Raw genomic sequence first — 21324 nt, 5'->3', positions numbered from 1 at the left:
GGTATCCTGGCGCTGAGCAGGTGTGAGCCTAGCAAACCCTAGGGCGTAGTGGGACTACTCGAAAACCCAGGCCGTTAGCTTCTTGTGGAATTCAGTAAGCGAGGAGCGACCTCTTATAGGCAGTGACAGGTCGCCTAGACCTCTTCAGATCAGTGGCGCTGAAACAATATTTTGAGCAGGGGTGCTGCCATCAATGGTACATCACTGAAGTCGTAGAAATTGTGAAAAAACATCATGCATCACATGTAGAATAAGTAACGCAAACAAGCCATGACCATTCAGCAGGAGAGTGGTTAACGTGTATTATGTAGCCAGTGGTACAATTAGCAACACACAATATTACCAAAGCATGGGGTGGTAAGGCACTGCCATTTACAGACAGCACACTTTCCATTGAAATGGCCTACAATATTGCACTAACATGCAATTGAATTGTTAAAACCATAGCTCACAACGATAATGTTTTAAAATTCAGGTTTCAGCAAATATTTACCACTTGCACATCACTAAATAAAATGTCTTGATTTGTTTTGATTCTAAGAAAATCTTTGTATCCATCACTTTTCAGAATTTCAGAACAAAATGTGCTTCATTTGTGCTTTATAACTGTGTTGCATGTTAGAAAGAAACCAACATGCAGAGCTTTAACTTTCCCACTTCATGTAGCCCAGCAAAATTGTCATAGTTAACTTTACAAAATGCTTTAAGTTTTCAGTTAAAGAAAAGTTAACATCAATAACCACGTTGAAAGATAAAAAAAAAGCAATTTGTCAGATGACATAGCCTGCATTGGCCCCATGTCTTGGGGCAAACTACAATTGTGTCAAGATAAAAACAAAATGTAAACGTATCTTTATTGCTTGTTCACCTTCTGAACTCACCCCTCTGCCCCGCTCATGAACGTCAATTCACCAAAATACCAGGGGTAGCGGAAGTGACATCACACTCCATGTGACCTTTACTTTCACTCACATACGCATGCTTACACACATACACACACACACACATTTTTTACTTATCTCAGCTGCCAGTGAGGGTCATATTTCAGTACACAGAAAAGGTTCCCTTGAGTAGGGTATTCAATTAAACAACTTAATTCACAAAACAATTAGCACAATTCATATGTAAAGTCAAAAAAACCACAGTTTATTAATTACACAATATATTTAAAAGAACAAGTGGACAATAGCACCACTATACACAAGTAAAATCTGTTAAAAAAATGAGAAAAATAAAAATACATAGAATTCACGATTGACCAGCAAAATTGATACAAAAAGGGGGGACAGACAACAGTAAGACATCCAATCGTACAATACTGAGTGTATATTCAAGCTCTATATGACACCCATGTGCTATGCACAATCTTGTAATGTATCAACACAGGTATCCGAGTTAAGAATTATACGCGTTTCGGTGGATGGTTTGGTTTTGAGCCACCTTTGTCAAGACACTACATTCTGTCTGTCGTATTTCTGGGGTCAATAAAATTACCCTTTGTGATCTCCTTTGGATATAGTCAATTGCAGTTCTGTAGTGACGTTGTATTTTCTAGGATTAATGGATTAGCTTCGTTTTTCTTCCTATATGTGTAAAGCCGGCTTCAGTTATCGGTTAAATATCCTGAAAGCGGACGTGCTGTACTTGAGCAATATTCCTCTTCAAATAACGTCTTTTTCATAAAAAATGGGAACCAGGGGCGCTTTCGTCATGTCCTCCCAGTGGAAACGATCGTTTCACTATTAAGCCGAGGAGAACTGCCTACTTCTCTGGTTCCTCTCACTTTCTTCTACAGGGTCATATTTCAGCCAATTGTACTCCATTCTTTATTACCCTGATAGTGAATAATATCCTATTTATTATTAGTGTAATAAATCTTTGACAGAAAAGAAAGAAACTTGAGCCCCAACCAACGTTCAAAAGGATAAGCAGGCCCTGTGTCCCTGTTATTAATTTTGCCACCTCTGAATCCAGGGGTCACAAAGGCAGTGCCAGGAATGGCAAGAGGCAAGGCATGGGTTGCCGCGGAGTACCCTGGCAACCTCTAAATGACGTCCATGCCCCGCTCCCCTACTTCCAGCACATATGCTTCACATAGTACCCACAAATGGATGTGACTATTTTGCTGGTCACTGGATGACAAGGCACTTGTTTCTAGGATGACTTTTGCTGAACTGGCAACACTACAACAGCTCCTACTTCTGAAAAAGGCAGTAGAACTTGATTTGATAGGTTTTTATCAGGAGATGATAGTTGTAAGAATGATGGGATGAGAATGATGCTAAAGTATATTGTTTATTTACATGCGGCCTATAGATGAGCAGTAGGGGGTGCTTCATTTGAAATAGTTGATATTTATGACATATCAATAAAGAGAATTGTACAACAACAGGTATTAACAGCAAGTGTGTTCTCAAACTATGGCCTCTGCGGGTACAAGGGAGGCGGTGCTATCTACATCACTCATGGTATGCCGCTCTCAAACTCTGAGAGGCCCATGCAAGGAAATGAGCCAATACTCATAGCACAAAATGCTCAATGTCTACTTCTCACTCACCCAATCTTTACTCCCCACAGTGTGTCAAATATTATTAAATATACCTGGCCTCCTTCCAGTACCTCACATTAGTAAATCTCGGGGTACTCCAATCTCTGAGACAAAGCAGTCAGTTCCCGCTTTTGGCAGCAGTTTTGTCAGATCTACTGCAGGGCATTGCCCTTTTTTCCCAACCTTGTTCTGGTTTTCGAAGCCATAATCCAAGCAATGAATTGAGATAGGAGCTATAGCTGTAGGACGTTCCTCTTAACAGTTCACTTGGGTCTGTGAAGACCGAGGATGGGGAAGATTGAGGAGTGTGGGTTTGCACTGATGTGACCACTTCAACGGATAGACTATTTCGTTGTACATAACAGAGAGTGTTTAGAAACCATATATAATAACACATGTTGCTCTAGGGAATAACAGGGCAATGTGTTCTATGAAAAAAGGCTCCCTTACAGACCAACTGTATATCACCTTTTAATGACCACAATGCAGAGAACCCAATGACTGTGCAACACCACACTCACAGTAAGAGTTAATGTGTTTCAGCATGCAACCAGTCCTACAAAACACCTTACTGAGCTATGCTTAGTAAAATCCCTTCCATATAATTATGAAGGATAGATTTGCGTAGAGCATCATGCCATGCAGTCCTGATTCATAGAGCTAAATACGATTTTATCCACGCAAGAATCTTTGTATTGTATATATGGCATTTCTATAGCTCAAACCTAGTCAAAATAGAGCAGAGGCATACAATCAGTGAGTGATAGGCGAGGTAGCCATTTTCTTGACTGTTATTATATTAGGATGTAGTGTTCTTTAAAGAGTTTAGTCTTTAACTCTTTCCTAAATTGAATCTGTGTTGGGGCGGTCCTAATAAATTAACAGGATGATCTTCCACATTCTGGATGCATAGATGGAAAAGGCTTGTTGTCTTGATTTTCCTGTTTTTTATACTTCTTACTCTGCAGTCTGATGGTGTCTTGGTTGCGGGTGTGTTGTGAACCCGCATAGGTATTGAGGTTGTTTGCAAGATAAGCGGGGGTGCAAGTATGAATTACTTTGTAATAATGCAGCTGGTTTTTGAAGATGGTAGTGGCCAGGAAAGGGAGCCAATGGATTTCCATCTGGGTGAGGGTAATGTGATTACAGAGGGAAGCATCAAGCATGTCTGATATTGTGCCAGGGATTCTGATGTTCCTTTTCTTAGTAGAGGGCACAAAATGATGCCCTTTTTATGCAGAATTCGACATCACCCAAGATTTGTTATAGTCGGAAGAGTGTCTTTCTTCCCGTAACCCTTTGGTTCTTTTGCTTCTGCTAAACAAGACAGGAAAGGCTATCAGCTGAGAGGCCTATTTCTTTGATTTCCTAATCCTTTGTATTTTTCTGTTGACTGATCCCACAGGTTGAAACTAAAGGAGTGCGACTGTTACATTGATACTGATCGCAGAGTACTCACTTTCTCTACATTCATTTAGCATTCAGGAAAACTTCCTGCCTGTAATATGGCTCCTCCCAATGATTACTATTGTCTGACTTCATGACACGTCAGGCCCACCATAAGTGAATCAGTGTTCATAGAGTCCTATCCCCTCTATCAAGGCTGAATATATAACAATTTTGTGGGGAAGTAATGTTGCCTTGGTCATCAAGGAATGGTTTCTTCTACTCTTAGCATTTGTCTGCTTTGAATGATGCATCTATAATTGTCCTGTTTTCTTAATCTCTTACCAGTATGATTCAGTAGCCAAATGTCTTATAATGAGCGTTAAATCTGCTTCTACAGTTTATTCAAGCTTTCAGAACATTTGATTCAGGTGTCAGCACAGTGTCATCACTGAAGTCCCTTTATCTCTATTACACACTCACTAATTCAACTGCTCATTTCCCCTCACCGTCCCCTCCTCTGTCACTTATGCTATTGACACTTCGTCTCTGCCTAATTACCTGCCGCACACACTCCCTCTTCCAGTCCCCTTCTAGCCCCAACTCCATTGTCCATTCCTCTTTAATTTTTAGTGCCTCACTCAACCACCTACACTTACCACCTAAATTCTAATTCACCAACCACTTCCCCATCCAATCACCTGCCGCAGGTGCTCGCTTATCCAATTGTTTTTCTCTGACTACTCCCAGTGTCATCACCCTCTCCTCCCATATCCATCCAGCCTGCCATCAGACCAGCCCCGCTTCACTTAATAAAGGCTTTTCTACTTTCATTTGGAAGGATGACCCAGAAAAAAAGGCATATGAGTCCATAATGGCTGACAGCACTATACCAACACCTTAATGGCTGAACACACTGTACAAATACCTAAAACATTACAATAAGAATAACTTCCTCCTCTATGTCCTTTGGTATTTGGCTACCATGTTTAACTCTCTTCAGTCCTCCCACCCATCATGAGTACACCTCTCTATGTGTTCTTTCATCTTATTTCTTGCAAGTCTCCAAATGCAAATAATGTACATAAAAAATCAATTGCCATTCTTAAACCTCACTTACACATCAGCTTGGACCAGATCAGTCTAGGATGTTAACTTTTGCAATACACAACAAAAAATAAATACCTATAATTGAACTGTTTGCATCTAGCACTTGGGAGAGCAAAAATGAAGCACTTTTTTGTCAAATATTGAAGTGTGCTGGAAACAGAGATTTTAATAGGCTCAAAACAAATCAAGGCACGATTTCCAGACATTATCATTTGTGTGCTCTACAGTGTTGTCAGTAAAGCTGTATGACTGTGCAAATTAGGAGGCCATTTCAATGGAAAATATGTTGTCTGTAAATGACAATGCCCTACCACACGATGCTTTAGTTACATTCAAAATCGCCCGGCTGAATGTCCATTAAAAGTGAGTGAGTCGCAAAAGTTTGTTGTTCTAAAAAGTGGGTTGTAGTTCAAAAACATTGGGGAACGACTGCTCTAGTCTGAATCTAAAGTTGTGGAAGCCTAGACTGTCTGCATGTTATATTGTTTCCTAAATGCACCTCCTGCAATGTGGAAAATGCACTTTACTTTTTCTACTTTAACCCTTTTCAGCTCAGAGCTTTGCCTCAGCTTCTGACAAAACTCATTCTAGAATCTCTGATGTGTCCTACACAAGTTTGTTTATTAAAGCCTGCAATTACTCTTCTAGATACTATTAGGCTGTGGACTACTTCTATACCGGTCTTGGATAATCTACATGTGGCAGTTGTCGTCACTGGTGTGGCTGTCTTAGTCTTGTTGGATCGTTCATTGGACGTGGCTCTTTCTTGCTTCATAATGGCAGACAGATCTGCATGTCACCGTCTCATTTTAAGTCAAACAAATGCTTTTTTTCTTGTTGGAAACCAAAGGAATTCTGCGGTCCCCTACCTATTCTGTTTATTTCAAGCCTTTGGTACAGGTCACCCAGTCCCCTTATCTCCTTTCTAACAAGCATATCAATGACACTCAGATCGACCTCCTCAGTCTTGTAGCATTTGCAATGTAAAGTTCATAGGTAGCACACGCGATTTCTAGCACGCTTCCTCCTGGACTGTGGAAATGGAGTCTTGCTCAGCCCCAGCTACCATTGTAAAAAATCTGGGATTCAAATTATTGTGGGTCTCTCTCTGGCCCTTCTTGGTAATTCTGTTCTACTACTTGAATTTATTTCCCGAAGAATCCTTCTCTTTCGAACCACAATGGTTGAATTGTAGTTTGAATTTGGCAATATCCTCCTTTTGGACTTGCCAAAATTCCATTTGCAGCAGCTGTAACATTTTGTGAATGCAACTAGAAGACTCATTCAAAAATCTTGTAAGTTCAGCCATATTTTATCCTTTAGGATCCACTCCTCTGGCTTCTAATTTCCCAACCTATCCTTTTTCAGGGTGTTGTGTATGATCACTCAATAGTCTATGAAACTGCCTCCCACTTTTTAACAAACCGTGTCTGATATAGATTATATTAGACTTGTACGCTCTTTCAGTTTACAGAGTTCAAAATGGTTGACACCCACTTATGAAAACCGCAAAATGGTACCTTTCACTGTACAAAACCTCACCTATTTCTTTTCTTCAAACTTTAGTTTTCCAAATATATGATCAGTCAATAAAATCCTTGTGGGCTGGTGGGGGTAGCGGACCGGAATAACAGGCGTGGAGGCCGTATGTAGTGGGCTATCTCGTAGCCGGTGTTTATTATTATACAAAGGTGCAACAAGAAAGTAGAGAGTTCCAAAGGGATGGGATTCCGATTCCGGGGAAGGAAGTTGTCCGGGTTGGGTCTTCCAGGGACAGCCGTTGGTCTTGACGGTAGTCGGGCCAATCCTCGAGGTCTCGATAGGCTCAGCTCTCGGACGGTGGTCCTCGGAGGGGGGGAAAAGGAGAGAGAAAAGAGGGCCGTTAGCTCTGTCGGTGGATCTAAGAACAAGATCCTGTTCCTTCACCGGAGTGTTGGGGTTTAGAACGACTGTGAGGAAAGGGACGGGAGGGGGTAAGAGGGACGGAGATATAGTTCGGGTAGGAAATAGGGTGACGTTGGTGTCAGGACGTGCAAGGATATTTATCTACAGTCGTGATAGTGCCACTCACTCGTATATACAACCTATATACAGTGTACAGTGAATCGTGAGGAGGGGGAAACTATATTATACACGTGCATATATACAGACTACTTATTTACACACTCTCTTCACGCCTACTATTCACACACGGAACTGGTACTCACTTGGCCCGCCGCAACTCCGTCCTTGAGTTGCGGCCGCTCTCCAGCGTCCTCCTCTGGACTCCACCAGTCCTCCGTCCAGACCTCGTCTCCTGGTTCCGGATCGTCTCTCTCTTCCGGGGGTTCTTCGCACGCCGTCTCCTGCCACGAGTCTTCCTGCTTGAACGCTGTGTTTCGAATTCTTCCGGCTTTTCTGTGATCCGCCTCCTGAAAGGGGGAGGGACTTCCGGGGTCACGAGGAGGCACTTCCGTTGTGTTCCGCGTTGGGACTGGTTCCTGTAGGGAAAAAGAAAGGGGTGGAGTCCGGGTTGTTTTGGTGGTTCGGGACTGAGGTGCAGATCGAGAAGGATGACGTAACATCGGTGCGGCAGAGGCCGTGCTCTCATCACATTCCCTTCCCCTAGCTGTCTTTCTTGATCGGGTAATTTGACAAGGATATCGGGAAAGATAGTCAGCGTTGGCTTGATCTGCGCCCTTCCTGTGGAGAGTCTTGAACCTGAAGGGTTGGAGGGAAAGGAACCAACGAAGGACTCTTTCGTTGTGTCCTTTGTTACGGGCCATCCATTCCAGAGGGGCATGGTCAGTGTATAGTATAAATTCTCTACCCTCTAGATAGTAACGTAGACTGTCTACCGCCCACTTGATGGCGAGGGCCTCCTTCTCAACTACGGCATAGTTCTTCTCCCGGGGAAATAATTTTCTGCTCAAAAAAAGGATGGGTCGCTCTTCGCCATTGTGGTCGCTCTGAGAGAGAACTGCTCCCAGCCCCTGCTCGGAAGCGTCAGTTTGAAGTATAAAGGGTTTTGAGTAGTCTGGGCTGATAAGAACGGGACTGGAAAGTAGGACGTCTTTTAGACGTTGGAAGGCATCAAGCAAGGAGGGGTGGGGTTGTCTCAGTGCTTCTTCGGCTTTTACAGTTTTCTTTAACAGGTCTGTGAGGGGTGCTGCGATCTGAGAAAACCGGGGTATAAAGCGTCTGTAATACCCTAAAAGGCCTAAGAAAGCCCGTAGTTCTTTCTGGGTCTGAGGAAAAGGGATGGCATGGATAGCGGCTATTTTATTGTTTTGGGGGCGGATCAATCCTTCCCCCAACAGGAAACCTAAATATTTTACCGTCTGAGCAGCCAAGGTGGTTTTCAAGGGATTGATCGTGAACCCATAAGACCCCAAAGAGTGTACTACTTTGGCTAGATGACCCAAATGCTGCTCCCAATCATCACTATAGATGATGATGTCATCTAGATAGGCACCAGCGTAAGAAACATGGGGTTTTAATACCAAATTCATGGCTCGCTGAAAGGTGGCTGGAGCACCGTGCAACCCGAAGGGCATCACCGTGAATTGGTATAGACCTTCAGGGGTGGAAAAAGCCGTTTTCTTCTTGTCGGCAGGACGTAAGGGAATCTGCCAATACCCTTTACAAAGGTCTAACGTGCTGATGAATTTGGCCCTACCGATACGTTCGATCATTTCATCAACCCTAGGAAGGGGATATGTATCGAAGGAGGAGATCTTATTGATTTCACGGAAATCGATACAAAAACGAACCGATCCGTCTGGTTTGGGGACTAGTACTATCGGTGAGTTCCAATCGCTACTGGAAGGCTCGATGATCCCCATGTCAAGCATCTGGGCTACCTCCTCTCGGATAATGGGTCTACGAGCCTCAGGTAGCCGGTAAGGCCGCTGACGGACCGTTTTGCCTGGTTCTGTAATGATGGCATGTTCGACTACTGAGGTGAGGCCAGGAGAGGAGGAGAATACCTGTTGTAAGGGTCGAAGGGCGGACCTGAGCTCTTGTTTCCGTTGATCCCCAAGTTCCGAGTCTATACAGACGTCATAGGAGAGGTCTGACTCTGAGGAGCTGGTCAGTAGGACCGGACGAGGTCCAACCCACTCTTTTAATAGATTCACATGGAAGATTTGTGTGGTTCGACGGATAGGGTCGAGCTCAATTTCATAGGTCACGGGAGTGACCTGTCTCAGAATTGGAAAGGGGCCTTGCCATTGTCCTAACAGTTTGTGGTCGGAAGATGGCATTAAGAGAAGGACCAACTGGCCAGGAAGAAAGGAACGAGGTTTGGTACCCTTGTCATATTGTTGCTTCTGTTTAGCTTGGGCTACAACCAGGTTCTGGCGAACAATGTCCCTTATTTGCCCCAGGTGGGTTTTGAGATTTTGTACGTACTCGGGCAGAGGTCGGGTTCGGTTGGGTTCTGCCTCCCAGGCCTCTTTGGCCATATCAAGCAGGGTCCGAGGGGGTCTACCATACAGAAGTTCATAAGGGGAAAACCCCGTACTGCTTTGCACCTTGCAGCGTATGGCAAAGAGGGCCAGGGGTAACATTTCCTCCCACCTCTTACTTTCTAGGGCCAAGAGTTTCTTCAGGGTAGTTTTCAGGGTAGCATTATAACGCTCCACCAGACCATCCGTTTGGGGGTGGTATGCGGATGTTCTAATTTGTTTTACACCTAGTTGGGAGCACACCTGTTTCATGAGGGAGGATATGAAAGGAGTTCCCTGGTCTGTCAGGATTTCCCTGGGAAAACCAACCCAGGAAAAAATGGAAATTAGGGCTTTAGCAATGTTCTGACTGGTAGGCTGACGGAGAGGGACGGCTTCAGGGAAGCGGGTCGCGTAATCTACTAGGACTAATGCATACCGACAACCGCTTCGGGAAGGGAGCAGAGGGCCTATAATATCCATCCCCACTCTACTGAAGGGGATGTCTATCAAAGGAAGGGGTTGTAGAGGGACTCTAGGAGGGCGATACCGGCTATTCTTCTGGCAAATGGGGCAGGCTCTACAGTACTGTTTGACTTGCTGATGGATGCCTGGCCAGTAAAACTTTTCTAGGATAGCCTGACTCGTCTTTTCGTCACTGAAATGACCCCCAAGTAGATGGCTATGAGCCAGAAACAATACTTTGTCGCGGAAGGGTCCTGGAACCAATAACTGGGACGGTTGTTGGGGTCCTCCTTTTCTGTATAAGAGACCGTCCTTTTTATAGAAGTGAGGACCTACATGCTGTGGATCTTCTTGGTCCAGGGCTCTTCCCCAGGCTTCTTGTAGAATAGGGTCTTCCTGTTGAGCAGCGCGAAATTCTTGGTCGACTTCCCATGGATGTTCTTCTACACGTACTGGAAACGCTGTGGAGTAGTTCCTCTTCTCCTTTTTCTTTTGGGTTTTTGTTTTGACGGGTCGAATGTTTTCGGTTCCGACTACAGGAGAACTGTCGGGAAAAGGAGCTTCGGACCACCACTTCTCTAGGCTAGTGGTGGTGTCCTGGAGAAGTCGAGGAAGACCAGGGTAATCGCTGCCCAAAATAACCTGTTCTGGCAGGGAAGGAATAAGTCCGACATTCAGGGTACTTCCAGGATCCAGGGAGTGTTGCACTTTGACTTCGGCTGTAGGGTACACCTTGGTGTCTCCGTGTACACACTGAATAGCAACTGTACCAGTTATAGGTCCGATTGCATGGGGTATCTCTTGAGGTCTGAGAACGCTCTGTCTGCATCCAGTGTCAGCAAGGGCAGATACCTGATGTCCATCAATTCGTACTGGTCGATGGAAAGCAGGAGGAGATGGACCAGAAGCCAAACACACATAGTTCCGAGCCATTCCCACCTCCATCGGCTCTTCTTTTTGGGGACAAACCCGAGCAATGTGTCCGTAACCTCCACAATTGTAGCACTGGGGACCAGGCGGCGGGGGTCTGGACATCACTGGATAAGGGATTAACGGAGGAGGTTCTGCTTTCTTGGTTACAAAGGGCCGGGGTCCTCGGGGTTGACCATGGGGCTGAGGGCGGTGACTATGTTCTTCTTTAGGTTTCTGTAAGTCCTGGGCGCGACTGTACGCGCTGGCAATTTCAATGGCGTTCTCTAGGGTCAACCGTGCGTGCTGACGAACCCACTTTTGAGTGGCGGGATGGAGTGAAGCCAAGAATTGTTCCAAATAAATCTTTGAAAGTATTTCTTCCTTAGTGGCGGTTGCGGATTTCAGCCACCGGTCTGCCAGATCTTTGATTCGATAGGAGAGGGCTCTTGGTGTTTCCTGTGGTCCTTCCTTTGCTTGACGGAGTCGTACCCGATAGGTTTCATCATCGATACCTAACCTTTCAAGTATACACCTCTTGATGTCGGCATAAGGGGTCAGGCCCTGTACATTGGCCTGTTGGAAGGCTGCCTGCAGTTCACCGGTTAGTAACGGACCCAGGTAATGACCCCAGCGGTCGGCAGGCCAGGCAGCGGCTGTGGCTAACCGTTCAAAATTGGTAAAAAAGAAATCCGGATCTTCGCCCGGTACATATTTTTGGAGGACCACCGAAGGAAGGGACGCGATGGGTCGTTGTTGGCCCAGTACATCTGTAAGCTTCCCCAGAGCCTGACCCTGAGCGGTTCCTTGCCCCTTCAAGACATCGTGCAATTGTCCGCGGTCTTCTTCGGCCGTCTTGAGGAAGAGTTCCATCATTTTCCCAAGCTGTTCTTGGGAATCCGCTAGTTTCTGCACCGCGGCCTCCATGCTTCCGGTATATCCCACTTCTGACACCACTTGTGGGCTGGTGGGGGTAGCGGACCGGAATAACAGGCGTGGAGGCCGTATGTAGTGGGCTATCTCGTAGCCGGTGTTTATTATTATACAAAGGTGCAACAAGAAAGTAGAGAGTTCCAAAGGGATGGGATTCCGATTCCGGGGAAGGAAGTTGTCCGGGTTGGGTCTTCCAGGGACAGCCGTTGGTCTTGACGGTAGTCGGGCCAATCCTCGAGGTCTCGATAGGCTCAGCTCTCGGACGGTGGTCCTCGGAGGGGGGGAAAAGGAGAGAGAAAAGAGGGCCGTTAGCTCTGTCGGTGGATCTAAGAACAAGATCCTGTTCCTTCACCGGAGTGTTGGGGTTTAGAACGACTGTGAGGAAAGGGACGGGAGGGGGTAAGAGGGACGGAGATATAGTTCGGGTAGGAAATAGGGTGACGTTGGTGTCAGGACGTGCAAGGATATTTATCTACAGTCGTGATAGTGCCACTCACTCGTATATACAACCTATATACAGTGTACAGTGAATCGTGAGGAGGGGGAAACTATATTATACACGTGCATATATACAGACTACTTATTTACACACTCTCTTCACGCCTACTATTCACACACGGAACTGGTACTCACTTGGCCCGCCGCAACTCCGTCCTTGAGTTGCGGCCGCTCTCCAGCGTCCTCCTCTGGACTCCACCAGTCCTCCGTCCAGACCTCGTCTCCTGGTTCCGGATCGTCTCTCTCTTCCGGGGGTTCTTCGCACGCCGTCTCCTGCCACGAGTCTTCCTGCTTGAACGCTGTGTTTCGAATTCTTCCGGCTTTTCTGTGATCCGCCTCCTGAAAGGGGGAGGGACTTCCGGGGTCACGAGGAGGCACTTCCGTTGTGTTCCGCGTTGGGACTGGTTCCTGTAGGGAAAAAGAAAGGGGTGGAGTCCGGGTTGTTTTGGTGGTTCGGGACTGAGGTGCAGATCGAGAAGGATGACGTAACATCGGTGCGGCAGAGGCCGTGCTCTCATCACAATCCTGTATTTGGTGACATAAATGTCTAATAAATTTAAATGTCTTTGTATCTAACTATCTGGATGGCTTGGAAGTCCATAATGGACTTGTATGTGTCATCTCTGAGTTTGTCCCTTGGCGAACAGGTCAGATGTATTAAACTGTTGTATTTAAAGAAATATCTGTGTCTCAGCTTTCGGTCATTCAAAATTATTCTCTGTCTCTCTGAAGACATATATTTATTTAATAACCAATGGTAAAAATGTTATATTATATGATTGCAATATATTTGTCAACAGGAAAACAATGGTGTTGGCCACATGCTGGTGTGAAAGGAGAAAGTCACAATTTTTGCTAATAGAAAAGATGTCAAAGTCCAAGAAGAAGTCACTGGAGAACAGAGGGACAGGCCAGGCACAACCATGCATGGACAGACTCAGCTAGTTGGTGTACTTTTGTGTCTTCCTTTTAAAAAAACTTCAGTCATTTGACCCATAACTTGACCCATATGTCGCCCTATTGATGTCACCAGATGTCGACTTGGGGTGCAGTATGTGTGCTGTCTGTCACGTCTCTCTGCTTCAGAGCGTCAAGGAGGCCCAATGCCCTTCACAATCTCATATAATACTGCAGATGGCCACTTGCTAACTGTGACAAAGTTGTGCCATCATGCCAGTGACAAAGAATAGGCAGGTCTGTTTACACTCCACATGACCAACAAGTAACTAATTAGACGGTCTCAATATATCCTCTAGTAGCATGAAAAATGTACTGTTTCACAATCCTGCCCACATCGGTATAATTGTCACTGCAGAGGGAAGACAGTGAATGATCCTTTTGGTTCAGCTCCATCCTGACCTCTGCATCTTAAACCCAACATCAATGATGGCATCTAATCCATGGACAAAAGGGAACCAGGAAAGAAATCCGGAGTCCGTCCAACAATCACAACGTTATCAGGGAAGATCACCATACCACAAAGTTGACAGGGTTCCATTCCAACTACTTTCAAACCAGTGCAGCATTTGAATCTGAAACCTTCAGCATGACCTGAGAGGTTTCCACAGATCGCAAGCCATCTGCGCTACCACTTTGTATTTTATTAGCTTATTAAAATGGTTGCAACAACCTGTCAGTGAAGGGCGGTCAGTTCAAGGGAGCAGATCTATGCGTGTCATCTGATAGTGGAGAATACATTTTAAAAAGCAGGTAAAAATATGGTGGGGGGACACAGATTTAAAGAGTAAAGAAAACATATGGATAATACTTGGAATGTCAATAGCCAAGCGTAATATAGCTCGGGCTTGGGGGATCCCCGAAGCCCCTCTGATGCAGGCTTGGAAAAATGATATGGATTGGTGTATGTTGGCTGAAAAAACGGTATACGAAAGCCGGGACTGCCCTAGGAAGTCGTAGCAGGTGTGGGGTGGGTGGAATTCGTATAGAAGGCACATTTGTACTCCACTGCTAATTGATACATGCCATCCGAATTATGAACAATTATTTAATGCAATGGAATAGTTATACATGTACGTGTTGTGTAACAGGCAACAATTGAGATGTCCACCTAATTTTCTCACTGGTTTATATGCTTAAATACGCTGCAGAGATGTATGACTGTTTTCTTTTGTCATCAATAAAAATAATAATTATAAATAAGCAGGAAAAAGGACTGTCTAAACTCATAGTTTGGTATCCCTGAGAAAAATTAGCATTTTTAACCTTTAACTTTCCCATCACAACTTTAGTGATTGCATCACACATGTGGCACTATTCGACAAAGATGAAGGAACAGCCTTCTGTTTTTGTGCCTACTACAAAGTAAGGGCATGCATTCATGCATGTGGAAAGCAAAATAAATTTGCGAGATTAACGTAAATTAATAAAAAGCACACACTGCTGGTGTATACTAGTAAATTAAATAATTTTTGGCCTACTTACATTCAAGAAGTTAACCGCCTCAGAAAGAAGAGATGAGGGAATGCCTTATTGCTTCCTCATAAAATATTCAACAACCATTGTTATTTATGAAATCCAGCAGCATGCATAGTACATGCATAACAGCTTCATATCATCAAAAAAGTAACTCATCTAAGAAACTGAAAACGTTTCATACAAATATGCAACCCCGTATGCAACCCACTCTGACCTTGAATATATATCAATGGAAGAGGTTCAGAATTTAAAAAAGTCGAAGGACGTATATGAAATACACATACAATAAAATAAAAAACATAACACATGAAGGAGGAGAGAGGAGCCATAGAAAATCATACACTTCTCTTTTCATCAAAATTAGCTTAGTAAAGAGGTAAACCATCTTCTAAAAATGTAAAAAAATGTTGAAACTAATAATTTTGTTTAACGTGGATAAAATAAAGGTTTGTGCTTATTTACCAAGAAAATTCCAAGGCTAAGAAAAAGATGCATTAATTATCATGGGATGGTTTGCTTTGAGCACCCTTTTTTTTGTTCGTAGCAAAGAAGGGCATCTGTCTTCTGACTTGAGTGTCTCTTTGTATACAGTGTCTTCTTTTCCTTGGGTGCCATTGACTGCTACTCTCAGTGCGCATGGTTGACTGGATGGGCTTCACTTTTACAATCAATTTAATGGGACGTTTTTCATGTGCTAAAGATTTATTTTGTCTCATAATTGCATCCTTCTCTTTTCCAATTGTCGCCCTCAGAATTCCATTATTTTCGCTATATCAAGCACGACTGTATGCCCTATTACCAAATAATTATTTTCTTCAACTGTGATTTCTTTCATTCAAATTCAAAATACCTTTCCGTTTTATCAACTACCACCATGTGTCAGTTTCTTCATTGGTGACTAAGAATGTTCCTTCCCTCACTGATCGACAAGGGAACCAACTTTGGTCCCTAATCAATCCAACTATTTTCCCAGCAAGATGCAGAATAGTTGCCTGTTGGCCACACTGTACTACTTTGTATCTTGCGAGTCTCTACAGATTTGTCACATAATTTCCTTTCCACCTCTTCCAGAAGTCTACCATAAAGTTTGTGAACTTTGGGGAGGGAACTTAACAGAATGAAGGACATCTTTATACACTAAGATAGGTCTCAAGGGAATAGTCCTAAGATTTGTGGGTGACCTTTTCCTTTTAGAATGCTCCCAATTAGATCAATCCTTTTCGACAAATATTAATAAGAATTGTTTGATATTGAAATAAGCACATTCAAATTAGGCCCACCATGATTGACCTTGAAACAATCCCATTCAAATGAGGCCCACCATGATTGACCTTGAAACAATCCCATTCAAATGAGGCCCACCATGATTGACCTTGAAACAATCCCATTCAAATGTGGCTCACCATGGTTTTCTTCGCTTACACTCTTATACTTTTAAAAGTGCTGAATTCCTCGAAAACTATTAGCTCATGGGTATAAATAATTATGCCTATCGACATTGGAGCAGACTTTAAATGAGTAGAAAAGTTAGATGCCACCATAGATACTACCTCGAATATCAAGTATTTATGAAGTTCTAATATCTTTGAATTTTTAAGCATAATTAGAAAGATCACATTAATGTGTTCAAAACTCAAAATATACTACAGGTGAAGGAAAAATAAAGGCCAGAAAAATCATTTGAATCAAAACCGTTTGAACATCATTTCAGAATGTCTGCTTGGGCGAACTTTGATTGTAAGTAAATCAGCATCTTGACAAATCACTCAATGAGGGAAAAATGTGTAAGATATTGAAAGGTAAGGATTTATGGACAGATGCTGATCATCTATTTTTCATTTATGTCTGATGCTTTATTAGTTCAGTTATTGTTTTAAGATAACTTTAACTGCACACCTTAGTTTCTGATATTCTTTCTTACTGTGTTTGGGCCACAGACGTCGTTTTGACTAATAAAAACCTATTTTCAATTCCGCTTTACATTATATACTTCCCTGTGAAAAAAATATTAAGGTTTTAACTTCCAGGTACCTGGTTTGGTTCTCACACATTTGTCTTTTCGTGAATATCTTGCCTGCTATACTATTCGACTGCATTTATGACTGGTGAACCAAAATGGCTACATGTTTTACAGAAATGTAGCTGAGAAGTGATCAGCAACTTTCAGATTCTGCAAAATTAGGGAAGGGTTGCATGCCACGAAATGTTTGTGGAAGGAAATGGAACTTTGGTCAGGAACAAGAACATTTTGCTAATGTGAGTTGAGGAGAGATCTTTTGACTGTGTGGGAACACAAAGAAGAAGTTTTGTTTTTACCACAGGCATCTGGAACAAGTTGATGGAAGTGCACACAAAGCAGACGTTCTGCATGGTATCTATGGTAAACAAATAGCATGGGACTAGTCTAAGAAAATGGCAAAAACGTTTGCTTCACGCCTAAACCCTCCATTGTATTAGGTATCCAATCATAAGAAGAAGGGTTGTTGTAAATATGGAAATGTAAAGTTTTTTACCTCTGCAAAGTTTAGCTGAATCCCTATTTTCACCCGTTGTGAAATTTATGACGTTTTGCAGAGGACCTCTCCCCAAAGCATAGGCTTTACCACACTGCAAGATGTTTTGCAATGCATGGCAATATCATTTTCACACTAATCAAACCCAGCTGTTCTGGTTAATTTCCTTTTTGCAGAGTCAGGCTATATTAAGTGGAGGCAACAAAGTGTAAAACTTTGTAACCTATGAAAAGTTGCTACGTTTTAAACAGACCTTTGTGAAGTTTCAACTGGTGCCTCAATAGTTTTAAGAATGGCATGTTAGGTCTAGAGCTTCTTATAAGAAATTGGGTTGTTGGTTGACTGGGATGTGAGCCATGGTCAAGCAGCTACCACAATCCTTGTCAGGGTGAAGAACAAGCCAACCATAAATTAACCTGTGCTCAACCATCTGGTAGCTTGGCACTGAGCAGTCCGGCTTAACTTAGAGCCAATGTATAAAGTATTTGTGCAACACTTCAAACAGTAATAAAGTGAAGATACCACACAAAAAGGATCCCAAAACAAGTTCGATAAATGGAACTTTCTTTAATAAATAACAAGACCAAAATGATATTAATCCAAGCTGCAGTGTGAAGGCCCGCTTGGCATCGAGTATCCCATCAAAGGGGCTTGCGTTGCGAAGTTCAGCGTTGAAAGTGGCACGCAGTTGAGGCGATGGGTCGGCTTGCGACAGGTCTAATCCACGCAGCATGGCTGATGCATCAATTCTTCTTTGGTTTGTGCTGTGCAGCAGAGGAGATGCGTAAGGTATGCTAGATACACAGAGGCAGGCAGAGCAGTTTAAGGCCATTTGTAAGGGTCCAGGACTGGGATGGCACCACTTTGCAGGGTAGACTCACAGATGGCAGAGTCCAGGTGCAAGGTTATCGGATGCATGTTGTGTCCCTGAGGCTTCAGATCAGGAGACCAGTCAGGTAGTCTTTGGAGTCTCTCTGAGTTCTGGGTTCGAGAGATGAAAGTCCAGTCCTTCTAATCCAGGCAAGAAAGGAGCAGGCAGCAGATCAGCACAGCAAGGCAGCAGTCCTATGGAGCATCCGTCCAGCAGAGTTCAAGTCCTTTCAGTAGCACAGCAGTCCTTCTTCCTGGAAGAGTATCCACAGGTCCAGAAGTGTACTGAAGAGGTGGTGTCTGAGGTTCAGTATGTATACCCAGTTGTGCCATTGAAGTGGGAGAAGCTTCTAGAGGCCTGCCTTAAAAGTGCACAGGTGCCCTGCGTTTCTGGCCCCAGACTTTCTAAAGGGGGTATGCAGCCCTTTGTGTGGGGACAGGACACAGCCTATTCAAGTGTAGGTGTGGCTGGGCCCGGCTACTCCCTCCCATCTTGCCAGTGATGGCCCATCCAGTCACCCCTAAGCTCACCATTGTGTGTGGCTGTCTAAGAGGAATACACAAAGTCAAACTGTCAACTACACCCAGTAACGTGGACCCAGCGTCAGGCATCAAATGACAAAGGCAAGAAATGCCAAGTTACTAAAAGTATTCAAAAAGAGCAGTCCAAACTGTTGCACTGCGAAAAAAGTGGGAATCGATCCCTCCAATGTGTCCCATTCATCCAAGTATTCCAATGTAAATTCTTGTGACCAATACGTTTTTGCTGTTCATTATTACATACATTTGCTTTGTTCTCTTCATGACAACGGAGACAATGTGATTAAATCTGCAATCTTTATTAAACTCTTCTAATACCAGCTGCACACCACTCCAGGCTTTTTACAACGGTATGTACAGATCAATCTCAATTTGAAGTTGGCACGATGTATAAGTACCCAATGCATTTCGAGCCGCCACGGCTCTTCGTCAGGGGTTTCTAAAACAAATACAATAAACAGCTTAGCGGACCACTTCATTGTAATCAATACTTGATATTTGAAAACAAAACATTAACTACTAATAACACATAGCCACCTCAGTGCCCCCAATCCTAACCCGAAGTAATTCAAATGTGACTGAATTCTACTCCCTGCACTTCGCCCTGCTCCACCCAAAAATGTGAAAACTCGAAGTATACTGCGGATGCAAAAAAAACGATCATGGCACCCGTTCCACCAAAGACCTGTTACCTCACTCTTAATCCTCCCATGTTCTACAACCCCTTCACTTTCCCACTCAAAGGCCCCTCTTTCTCCATATCCCTCGCTATTTTCTTGTTGAAAACAGCCACCGTTCTCCATTAGTACACTGCTTCCTCTCTCTTCCTGGCTGTTGGTCAGTGATTTCAGCTGCCCTCACTCTTGTGCTCTTAAATAATCGTGCTGCATGTTTCTAAACGACCACCACGTGACTGCTTTCCCCAATAGCTACACTCCATTTCATCTGAGAATCTAACAAGAGACTGTCACTCCCATAATGTACCTCCCAACCCCACACCAAATAACCCAAATTCAACTCCCCTACAAATCTTTTGATCGCAAGTGTTTCAAACTAATTCAAAATAGGTTACTTAAAAAGACATCACTACCTTTCCCAAAGGTTGTATGAACCAGATTTATTGCTATATCTGATCTGAATACAAAGCACGTAAACTCAGTGTTAAAAATAAATAAATAAATAAATAAATAAATAAATAAATAAAGCAACACTACATTTCCTAAGACTTACGTACACCTCATTTATATGTGTTTAAATGAATACACTGTGTGTAAACTGAATACCTGCCCGCAAGCGCAGAGATACCCTTTTGGGAGTGATTCCGGCGCTATATAAGTAAATAAATAAATAATGTTAAAAAAATTGATGAAAAATAATAGTACCAAATTCTTGAAGAATGGTGTCACACCAAGGGAAGGAGTGCATTCTCATATACATTTGTCAAGTTACTAAAAGTGGCCCTTTCAAAATTGAAATTTAAAATCAGACTTCACCATAAGTTAGGATTACTCATTACAATTCCAGAGACGCTAAACATGAACTGGTTTCCTGTTACCATTTAAGAATTACACTTATAAAATGATGTAAGGTAACTCCAATGTAATCCTATGGGAGAGGTAGGCCTTGCAGTGGTGAAAAACGATGTAAGAGTTTTTCACTACCAAGACATGTAAAACTTAAAAGTACATGTCCAACTTTTTAAATACAGTGCACCCTCCCCTCTGGGTTGTACAAAGATTACCCAAGGGGTGACGTATTAAAAAGGAAGGTTTGCTCCTGGCAAAAGGTTTACTTTGAAGTAATAGTTGAGCCTCATCAGGTCCCAACATAGTGTGCACCCTATGTTGGGACCTAACAAGTCCCCACTATTACTCCAACAGACTTCGTACATACAGAACAGACTTCAGGTTAGCACGCCGCAACAATCAAAAACCTTGAGCTTGTTTAAAATGCTTGGGAACCCTGTGATTGCCTAAAACCTTTACCTACCCACTTAAGTCCCGCAGAGGGAGACAGATTGGACTAGCCTTGGGTGCAGTGCTTCAGAACATCTTGGCTTACTGGGGGGCACAAACAACACCCACGTATTTAGGATGGCTGCACAGGCTTTGGTTTATCTTAGGGATGGGACGGATAACTGCTACTCTGGCACATTCGGATTCCACTTTCCGAGAGGTTTGAAGACCTTTCCTTGCTCTTTTATTCACGGAATTCAGGGAGGTTACCTGCCCGAAATACCTTTACATACTCCGACTCACTGATGCAGATTAGATCCCTCGACTGCCGATAGACACACATTCTGGAAACATTTTCATACAACTAATACATATAAAGTTCGCACTAGGAGTACCGGGAGTGAGGAGGGGGGAAGGAGGGGGGTTGGGGAATGTTAATATTACTTTAGCTTGTGCCTTAGATAAACATCACACTATACTACCACTTTTGTCCAATATGACGTAATTACATCAACGAGACCGTGAGTCAACCACAAAAGATGTCTTTATTTATGTCATTCATTGCGGATGTGTTAATAGCAACAACATTATCAATAAAAAAAGATTAAAACCATAAAATGCTTGGGAAACACGGTGTGCATTCTACCACCTTTGATGAATTTAAAAGGTTTACTTTGCCAGGTTGAAAAGGCTATTTAAAACTGAACACACACACAGAATGCCATGGCAGTCCT

The 21324-nt window shown here is 43.4% G+C and overlaps 1 protein-coding gene across 12 annotated transcripts in view; it reads right to left on the bottom strand.

Moving 5' to 3' along the window:
* EVL (Enah/Vasp-like) overlaps positions 1-21324 on the bottom strand; it is a 581837-nt gene that overhangs the window by 397609 nt on the left and 162904 nt on the right. The window lies entirely within an intron of this gene.

Source organism: Lissotriton vulgaris, chromosome 9 (assembly GCF_964263255.1).
Source record: "Lissotriton vulgaris chromosome 9, aLisVul1.2, whole genome shotgun sequence".
Classification (NCBI taxonomy): domain Eukaryota; kingdom Metazoa; phylum Chordata; class Amphibia; order Caudata; family Salamandridae; genus Lissotriton; species Lissotriton vulgaris.
Note: the sequence above shows the minus strand (reverse complement) of the source record. Positions and strands in the feature narration are given on the sequence as shown.